Source organism: Chrysochloris asiatica, unplaced genomic scaffold (genome assembly GCF_000296735.1).
Source record: "Chrysochloris asiatica unplaced genomic scaffold, ChrAsi1.0 scaffold00014, whole genome shotgun sequence".
In the NCBI taxonomy this organism is placed as follows: Eukaryota; Metazoa; Chordata; class Mammalia; order Afrosoricida; family Chrysochloridae; genus Chrysochloris; species Chrysochloris asiatica.
Window position 1 is genome coordinate 4,163,024 of NW_006408532.1, and position 9,601 is coordinate 4,172,624.

Sequence of the window (9,601 nt, forward strand, 5' to 3'; positions counted from 1 at the left end):
TGCTGAAGACCTGGGGGGTATGGGGGAAGGATTGCATGGAGGGGAATGTAACCATGGCAATGAGACAATATACGATAGAATGAATGTAAAACTAATGTTCTCCCATGTAAACTATCACACAATTCACAATAAAACATTTAAGAAAAAAAAAAAATTAACCTAGGGCAATAGTTTTAGGGGTTCATTCAGCCTGTGTTACTCCAGAAAGTCTATGGGAATTTCCCCTTTTTAAATCAGGATTGTGCTATAGACTGATCAAAATGTTCACTAATGCTACTTGAGCACCACCCAGTTTATGGCTGATAAAGCAGTTGTTCATGGAGGCGATTGGACATATAATCCAGAGAAATGAAATCTTGCTACATGCGACTACATGGATGATCCTTGAAAACATGATGCTGAGTAAAATAAGTGAATCATAAAAGGACAAATATGATATGATTCCACTTATATGAAACAGGCAAATATATAGCCACCAAAGCTTGTTATGCCCTGGTGTGGTGCTGTAGGATAAACACTGGACTACTCACCACAAGGTTGGTGGTTCAAATTCACCAGCTGCTCCTTGGAAATAGGGTCACTATGAGTTGGAACCAAAGAACTTACTAGTGATGACCAGGAAAAGTGAAAGTCATTGCTTAGGGGGACTCAGTGTTCTTGATGGTGGTGGAGTCATTTGGAGTAGGATAATGGTAATCATACAACACGGTGAATGTAATAAATGTCATTGAATTATTCATGTAAAATTTGTTGAATTGGAAAATATATACACTTACCACTATTAAAGAAATAAATTTTTGAGAGAATCTGGGTTTGCCATCCAGAAATCACATCCTGTCCTCAGCCCTCCTCACCCCTGGTCCATTAGCCTCTCTTGACTTCAGCTTCTTCAGTGGGGTTGATCATATCCACGTCATAAGGCTGCTGTGGAGATTGAAGAGAGGAACCTTGAGGGAAAGAGCCTGGTATGTAGACGTCATATGGGCTGCGTGGAGCTACTAGCCCCATCTGGTGTTGTTAGGTGCTATCGAGCCCATTTTCAACTCACAGCGACCCCATGTGACAGAGAACAGATGATCCAGAATGCTTTCTAGGTTGTGCTCTTTATGGGAGCAGATCTCTAGGTATTTCTCCCACAGAGTCCCTGGTGGGTTTGAACCTCCAACCTTTTGGTTAGCAGCTGAGCACTTAACCATTGCACCACCAGTGCTCTTTGTCCCCATCTTACATGTAAGAACACTGAGACTCAGAGAAGTGGAAGATCAGAGATCTGATCTTATCTCTGCAATGTGCAGCCCAGGACCTGAGTCAGTAAATGTTGGCCTTGTGAAGGGACAGTTCTAATGCAGCCCTCTAAGACTCATTCCAGGAAACCAAGTTGGTCTCACATAACAGCAGCATGTGATAGTGTGCCAAACTGTTTGGTGGTAGAGGAGTGAATAGGAGGCGCTTGGCCTCTGGAGTCCAGTGTCCATTACAATAATCTGGTCATGCTTCCTTCTTTGAGCCTCAGTTTCCCCTGTCTTTAAAATGGAGACAATCCCTCACAGACCTATGTGAGGACTGTATGAGGCATCTCATTCAGGGAAGCATTTGTAACTGAGGAACAGTTTTGCCAACATTTTTATTTTTGTGTATGTCCGAATTGGCAGGTGAACCAACCTGTTCAAGAAGCCGTGGACTGTCCCCTAGTTCCTACCCACTCCCCATTAACAGACTTCCTTGTTGTGTCCCCACACCTACTCCACATCTCTGGCTGGCTCAACTCGAAGCAGTTACTTAAGTCTCACATTATAGTTTTGAAGCATTCAGCGATGGATGCAGAATAAAATAAGGACTCCCAGAATATTGTCTCCCAGCCCCTGGTGGGTCACAAAAGCAGAATATATGTCTAACTGTCTAACAATACCTGGCACCAGCCACCATGAGGAGTGAGCCTGGTGAGCTCTTTACTTAGCCTGTGAATGTGCTTCGTTGTGTGTCTGACCCTGCATGTACCATGACTTGTGTGTGTTTCTGTGCGTTGGTCACAGTGTGCTTGTCTCACTCTGAGTGTGAGGGGCTGAGCCACAGGCTTGGTAGTGCATTTTGCCTTTGTGTGGCCGCATGTTACATGACACATGTTTCTGCTGTAAGGCATGGATATGTGGGGTGGAGTATGTTCTCTCTGGGATGGCAGAGCAGGAAAGGCCTTGGGAATTAATTTGTTTCATCAATAATATGATTGAATACCTACTATGTGCCACACACTTATCTTAGAGACTGCAGAGACGTAAACCAACCAACTCCCTGCCTTTGTTTTGTTAACGTTCTGATGAAATAGATGGGGACTCAGAAGTCAGGGACCCACCAGGAGGGAGAAGCATGATCACAGCTGAAAGATCTAACAGGATCTAAGGTCCCCAGTACAAGGAAGCCAGTGTTCCTAGAGCCCCTGAGCCAAAAAATATGAGGCTTGGGCATTGGCACCCAGTGGAATGTTGGGCAGGCCAGTCTACATGTTTAGACCTCAGTTTCTTCCTTTGTGAAGTGGGCTAATCATAGGAACCCAGAGTGCAGTGACTCCAATGAGACAGTGCATGGCCCTGACACACAGGACGTGCTCAGGAAACATGGGCACTTGCTGACATTTGCTACATAGCTGTTGGGTGTAAGAACCATCCCCTCTCTTTACTTTTCTAAATGAAGTGGAATCTGGGTCTAGTCCTTGGATGTCCACTCCCAGCTGTATGGGGGCGGGGGGGCTTTTGCCTCCCCTGAGTGCTAGATCCATGTGACATTCTGGACACAGGACATCCTGGCCAGGAGATGCTACGACTGTACTGCTGTCTGGCATGGAACCACCTTAAAGCTTGCATCTTTGCCAGCAGGTTATCCGACTACTTTCTCTCCGTGGTTCCCAAGGCCACAACTCAGGGTCCAGTCATCCCTGACACATCTGGGGAATTCTGGGAGCTGTTCCTGGCTCCACAGAACTCTTCCCTCCTCTGGTTTTTAACCAGGCTTGAACTGAACCCCAAGCTCCCACATTTCTCCCCCTCGGGATGTTCTAGCTTTACCCTTTGTCTGGCTCTTCAGTAAAGACTCAGAGGGGATGTGGGAATTCAGGGTGGCTCCAAAAATGCCAAGAAGGTGTTACTTGAGAGGTAAGATAAAGTAGACCTCTGTAGTCAGAACATAAGGGGAACAATTCTCCTTTTGTGAGGCACTGACTTGGGCAAATTTGTAAGTAGTTTGCCCTATCCCCACTCCCATCACTGTATTACACCCCTATCGTCATCAGCATCACCACCAACATCCTCATCATCACTATCATCATTGCCAGCACTATCATCTTCACTTCTGTCATAATTCCTGTCACCTGTATCATCACCAAGATCATATTGTTTTTTTCAGACCCCTGAATCATGACGGGTCTTTCTATTCTGCCCACCACCATCACAATGTAATACTTTTTTGCCTAAAAGAACCCCCATTCACTTCATTCATCCTTAATGATCTCAACTCTTGGTATTGTTCATCTCTGCTCAATTTCATCCATCCCATAAAGCAATCAACTACAGAACTTCTCCACAGTTGAAATTTCACTTCCCTTCATTCTGCTGACCCAGATATATATCCATCAGTATGTATATGTGTGTGGAGAGAGAGAGAGAGATTATCCCTAGGTGGTGCAAATGGTTAATGGGAGAGAGAGATTGTCCCTAGGTGGTACAAATGGTTAATGCACTCAGATACTATCTGAAAGGTTGGAGGCATCTCAGAAGAAAGGCCTAATAATCTACTACCGAAAAATCAGCTATGAAAAACCCTACGGAGCACAGTTCTATTCTGACACACATGGGGTCAATTTGACAGCAATTATGGTGGTGGTCAAGTATACTGAATAAGTATACTTACTGAATATATTGTTGTTGTTAGGTGTTGTTGAGTTGGTTCAGACTCATAGTGAGCCTGTGTACAACAGATCAAAATGATGCTTAATCCTGTGTCGTCCTCACAATTGCTGCTATGTTAGAGTCCACTGCTGCAGCCACTGTGTCAATCCACTTTGCTGACGGTCTTTCTGTTTTTCAAAGACCCTCTATTTTACCAAGCATGATGTCTGTCTTTCTTCAGGGACTAGTATCTCCTGATAACATGTCAAAAGTACTCAAGACAAAGTCTTACCATCCTCCTTTCTAGGTAGCATTCCGGCTGCGCACCTCTTCCAAGACAGATTTGTCCTTTCTCCAGGCAGTTCATAGTATAGTCAGTATTCTTCATAAACACCATAATTCAAAGGCATCAGTTTTCTTCCATTTTCCTTATTCATTGTCCTGCTTTTGCATGCATATTAGGCAATTGAAAATACCATGGCTTGGGTCAGGCTCATCTTAGTTCTCAAAGTGACATCTTTGCTTTTTGATGCTTTAAAGAGGTTTTTTGTGCAACAAATTTGCCTAATGCAATACCTGATGTGATTTCTGGACTGCTGTTTCCATGGGCATTGAGCAGACCCAAGGAAAATGAAATGTTGGACAATTTCAATATTTTCTCTATCTATCATAATGTTGCTTATTGGTTAAGTTGTGAAGATTTTTGTTTGCTTTATGTTGAGGTGTAATCCATACTGAAGGCTGCAGTCTTTGATCTTCACCAAGTAAGTGCTACAAATTCTCTTTGCTTCCACCAAGCGAGGTTGTGTCATCTGCATATCGAAGGATGCAATAAGTCTTCCTCGAAACCTGATGCTGCATTCTTCTTCATGTAGTGCAACTTCTTACATTATTTGCATGGCTTCTGTCTACAATGTTTCCACTGGCTATTTTTGTTTTGTGGGGGAAGTGTGTCCACAGGCCCTTCTTCCTAGGTTGTCTTAGTTTGGAAACTCCATTGATACTCATCCACCATAAGTGAAATTCTAGCATCATAGCAACAGGAAAGCTACAACAGTATAACTAACAGTCAAGCAGTGAACTAAAGTAGAGAATAAATATATATACTGAATATATATATATATGTTTGTATTGTTGTTAAGTGCCGTAGAGTCAGTTCTGACTCATCGTGACCCTATAAGTATATATACTCTCCATTTATTAATAGGATTAGGTTCCAAAGATCAGACCATTGTGGAAAATAAATGTTGTGAGAAAATGGAGGATGACTACATAGCATTTTTAGAAAGAAAGCATTATATAACCGCCAAATGACGTCATGACATAACTGCTGAGTTGTATCATAACATAACAATCAAATCACTGAGCCTCATGGTCTAGCCATAGCCATACCAGTCAGTTCTACTCTCCTGTTATACTGTGGCACTCATTACTGCCAGAGGTAAGTTGTTAATATGCAAAATCATCTGATAGTTGATTTTTTTAAACTATTGTCATAAATGTGAAATGTCAGATAATGAGATAGTTGACAAGTGAGGAGTAGGCGTATGAGGGTAATTCAAAAAGTATTGCTACAAAATCAGCGAAGACTTTATTAAATAAAAATTAGAAAGTGAAGCTATTGTTTCTCAACACGTCCTCTTCTAGGCTTATACACTTCTGAAAGCAGATGTTTCCATCTTTCTAACCCTTCCCCAAAACATTCTGTCAAAATGGCAGTTTTGGCACTCTTGAGGGACTAAAATTGTATTCCTTTTAAGTGTTCTTTGAGTTTGCGGGAGCAAAATGAAGTCTGAAGGAGCAAGATCAGGACTGGAGAGTGAATCGGATAAAGTTTCCAACAAATTTCTCATGGAACAGCCCTAGTTACCCTGGAAGAATGGACAGATGCATTGTCGTAATGGGAAAAAAATTTCTCTGTGCAACTTTTCTGGCCCTTTTCTTACCAGTTAAGTTTTAATTAAAAAAAAAAAAAAACAAAAAACTCCCTTATAATAAGTTCCCATGATCACTCTTATTTCCCTTGAGAAAATCTATCAAGATGACCCCTGGAGCCCCTCAAAACAGTTGCTGTAACCTTCTGAGCTGACTCTCTGCTGTAGAGCTAACAGACCTTTTTTTTTGAAGGCAACCTAGTAATATAGTGAGATGAAGACAAGTGTATTACTGAGAGAACTTGTCTGTAGCCAGCCACTGATGGGAGAGGCATATTTAAACACGTTGTTTAGAAAAAACCTGTGATGCATGAACTGGCATCCTAGTAACAATGCTTTTTAACTTACCCCCATAAATCTTTCTCCTCTCTTTTCTCCTCCATTTCCTTCCCCATTACCCTCCCCAGGTGACAAACATAAGCTCTGCAGCTGGACAAACCTAGGTCCAAATCCTTATAGCCTTGGCAGATCACTTAATCTCCGTGAGCCTCATTCTCAATGTGAAGTGGGCATGATTTTATCTGTCTCTTAGGAATATTGGGAAATTTCCATGAGGTTGTACACAGAAAGAATTAGCACCAACACTGTCTAATAGGAAACACTCAACAAATGTGAGCTAATAGCAACATCAACCTCCCAATTAGTTTCCAAGGAACCCTGGTGCCACTCTAGGATAAACACTTGATTACTAACCACAAGGTTGGCAGTTCCAAACCTCCATCTGCTCTAGTAAAGATTTACAGCCTCAGAAACACTATGCAGGGTCACTAGGAGTTGAAATTGACTCTATGACCGTGAGTTGGGTATTATTTTCTTATTGCTGCTGTAACAAATTATCACAAAATTAATAACTTGAAACAACACAAATTTATTGTCTTATACCCACTAGCTACTCCTCAGAAACCCTATACAGGATTGTTAAGTGTTGGAACCATCTCGATGGCACTTAACAACAACAACAATACCTCTAGAGGCCAGAAGTCTGAAATGGGTCTCACCGGACTCAAATCAAGGTTTCATCAGGGTTGCATTCCTCCTGGAGGCTCTAAGAACGTATCCATGTCCTTGACTTTTCTAGCTTTAGAGGCTGTCTGCATTTCTTGGCTTGTGGCCCCATTTCTCTGTTTTCTAAGGCAACAATGTTGGGTTGAGTCCTTCTCACACTTCCATCTCATTAATTCTCCCTCTTCTAGCTCCCTCTTCCACATACAATGGACCGTGTGGTTACATTGGTCCCACAAGGATGACCCTGAAATCCAGGCGTCTGTTACAACAGACCCATAATGTGCATTAGTTTTGCAACAAATTCTGTCTGCCACAATTGTGCTGTTGTGTTGTTCATCTGTTACACCTGTGTGGTGTGAATCTATGTTATCTGTGCTTAGACCCCTGTCACTAGATGCCCTTGAGTGTGTTGGGACCACCAGCTTCACCTGGGTGGGCTGACCTTGTGGTTTCTCCAGCTGCTCTGCTGGTCTGATCACAGAGTTTCCCCTTCAGTTTCTAAAGAGAACTAACCTGGGGTCCTCTAGGGAAACTGAGGCTGGACAGCCATAAAAGGAATTGGGACAGAGGTTTGAGGTCAGCCATTTGGACTTGGGGCTGCCAGGCATAGAGGGTGATAGCAGCTGGTGGGCCCAGAGTGGGTGGAGTCTGAGATGTTAGTTCCTCCAAGGACAGCAGAAAACTTGGCAGAGGCACCCCACAGGGTAGTGTAGGGGTGCTGTAGCCTCCAGGATCACCCAGGTCAGTCCAGTGCAGCTGCAGGGCAGACTGTAGAGGTGATGTCCATTGTGTGTGAGGGATGTATGTGAGTGCAGGTGAATGTGGCGGGTGTGGAGAGGTGTATGTATAGAGCACATTTTGTGAGCAAGTGGGTGTGACTGTGTGTATGATACTAGGTACATTGTACACACCCACCTCATGCTGGCGGCTGGGGTGGGGGTCTTCCCTTGTTGGGTCGGCTGGAAAGGGTGATGAGCAGGGGTTCTGGAACCATTTCAGTGGTGGGATCTGAAGCCAGAGGTCTGAACCTCAAGCACAGTGCCAGGAGCCAGACTCTCTCCTAGCTCCTCTGCATCCTAGCTGAGTGATCTCAGGCTAGACATGTGCCCTCTGAGCCTTGGTTTCCTCCTCTGGGAAATGGGAAGAGATGTCTTCCTTATCATTCTATTGGGAGGATTAAGTGAGATCATAGATGGAAGAAAGTCTGGTATTTAGGTGGCATGCAACCAAAACTGGGTCATTCAATCACCTGTGCATTTATGACCTACTTACTGAGTGCCCGTTTGTGCCAGGCTCTAGACATGGAGCAGTAAGCAGCTGGCCTGACCCCTCTCTACTGCTAATGTCCCTGTCACCCCATTTATAACTGCAATCCCTACTGAACAGCCTTTGGTCTCCCTGCCTGGTTCTTCCTTTGCTGCATCTCCATGTCTGTCTAGTGGGCTTGTCCCTCTCTCTTGGTCCCTCTGTCTTCTCATGTTCCTGCCTCAGTCTCTGTCTCGCTGCTGCCCCCCGAACCCTCATCAGAGGAAAAATCAGACTTGCCACCCTACAATTATTGGAAATCACCTTCCAGCCTCTGACTCTTACAGAAATAGAGTTTCAGTTTTCCCTTTGAATTGTGCATCAAAAAGAAAAAAAAAAAGTATGGCTTATGCATAGTTTTCTTGGACAAGGTGTCATTTGCTCTGAGGCCAGGACAAGTGATTAGGAGGGGAATTTGCTTCCAGATTGAACTCATGTCTTCACAGAAAGGGGTAGCAGTGGGCGACTGGGCACAAAGTGGCTATGGGAAGAAACGGCTCTAGTATGGAAGAAGCTAAGGTCTGAGGGGCTGAGTTCACGGCCTGGAAATACTGCATTTTGGAACTGACGTGGGTGGAAACTTACACATGGTCTCCCCATACCCCCAGCCAGGGGCACATCAATGATAATGATACCCCTGGCAGTCATGGGGTCCTGGGCACCCTTACAGCACTGCTGAAGTCCTGTGCTCTTCTCATGCGAGAGCAGCTTCACTCCTACACTAACTCCCAGGATCCACAATTCTGTTATCGCCACTTAACAGAGTCAGAAACTGAGGTTCCGATAGGGTTGAAGGGATGAGACAGCAGAGCTCTGGAGCCTAGTGACCCCACTCCAGGGAGTCTTTTTCACGAAGCAGATAAGATGGTGGTTTTGGATTCAGACTCTGCCTCCAGTAGGGGAATTGGTCTGGGGGCAGAGATTCTGGGGTTATCCTGCCATGCCTCACACAGTCCCTGGGTCTCTGTAGCCTTCAGTGAGGGTCTGGGAAGGAGCCATGTAGGAAGGGAAGGGAAGACTGGAGTTTGGACATTTCGTTGGTCCTGGAGAGAAACGATGAGGCCTGAAAGGCAGTGGCTGTATAAGAGGGAGGGAAGGAGACCAGTGGTGTTGTTCTAGGGGCTCAGTTCTCAGTCTTGGATGCTCAATAGAATCTCATGCCAATCTGATTCAGTTGGTCTAGGGTGCAGCCTGGGCATCAGCATTTATTAAAGTCTCCATTCCCCTGGCAGCCTGGACATCAGCATTTATTAAAGACTCCATCCCCCTGGCAATTCTTTCCAGAGGGGAAGCTATGGCTGTAGGGCTGCAATCCAGGCCTAGAGCATGAGTCAGGATGATGAGTCTGACTAGGGTTATGGATGGAAACCCAAGAGGGCCAGACCTGAGATGGGGGCCCATGGATGTTATGCTCTTTCTCCTGCCCGGTTGGCATTGTTTCTGAAACTGGAAGGCAGGTGGAGGCATGGACAGGGATAG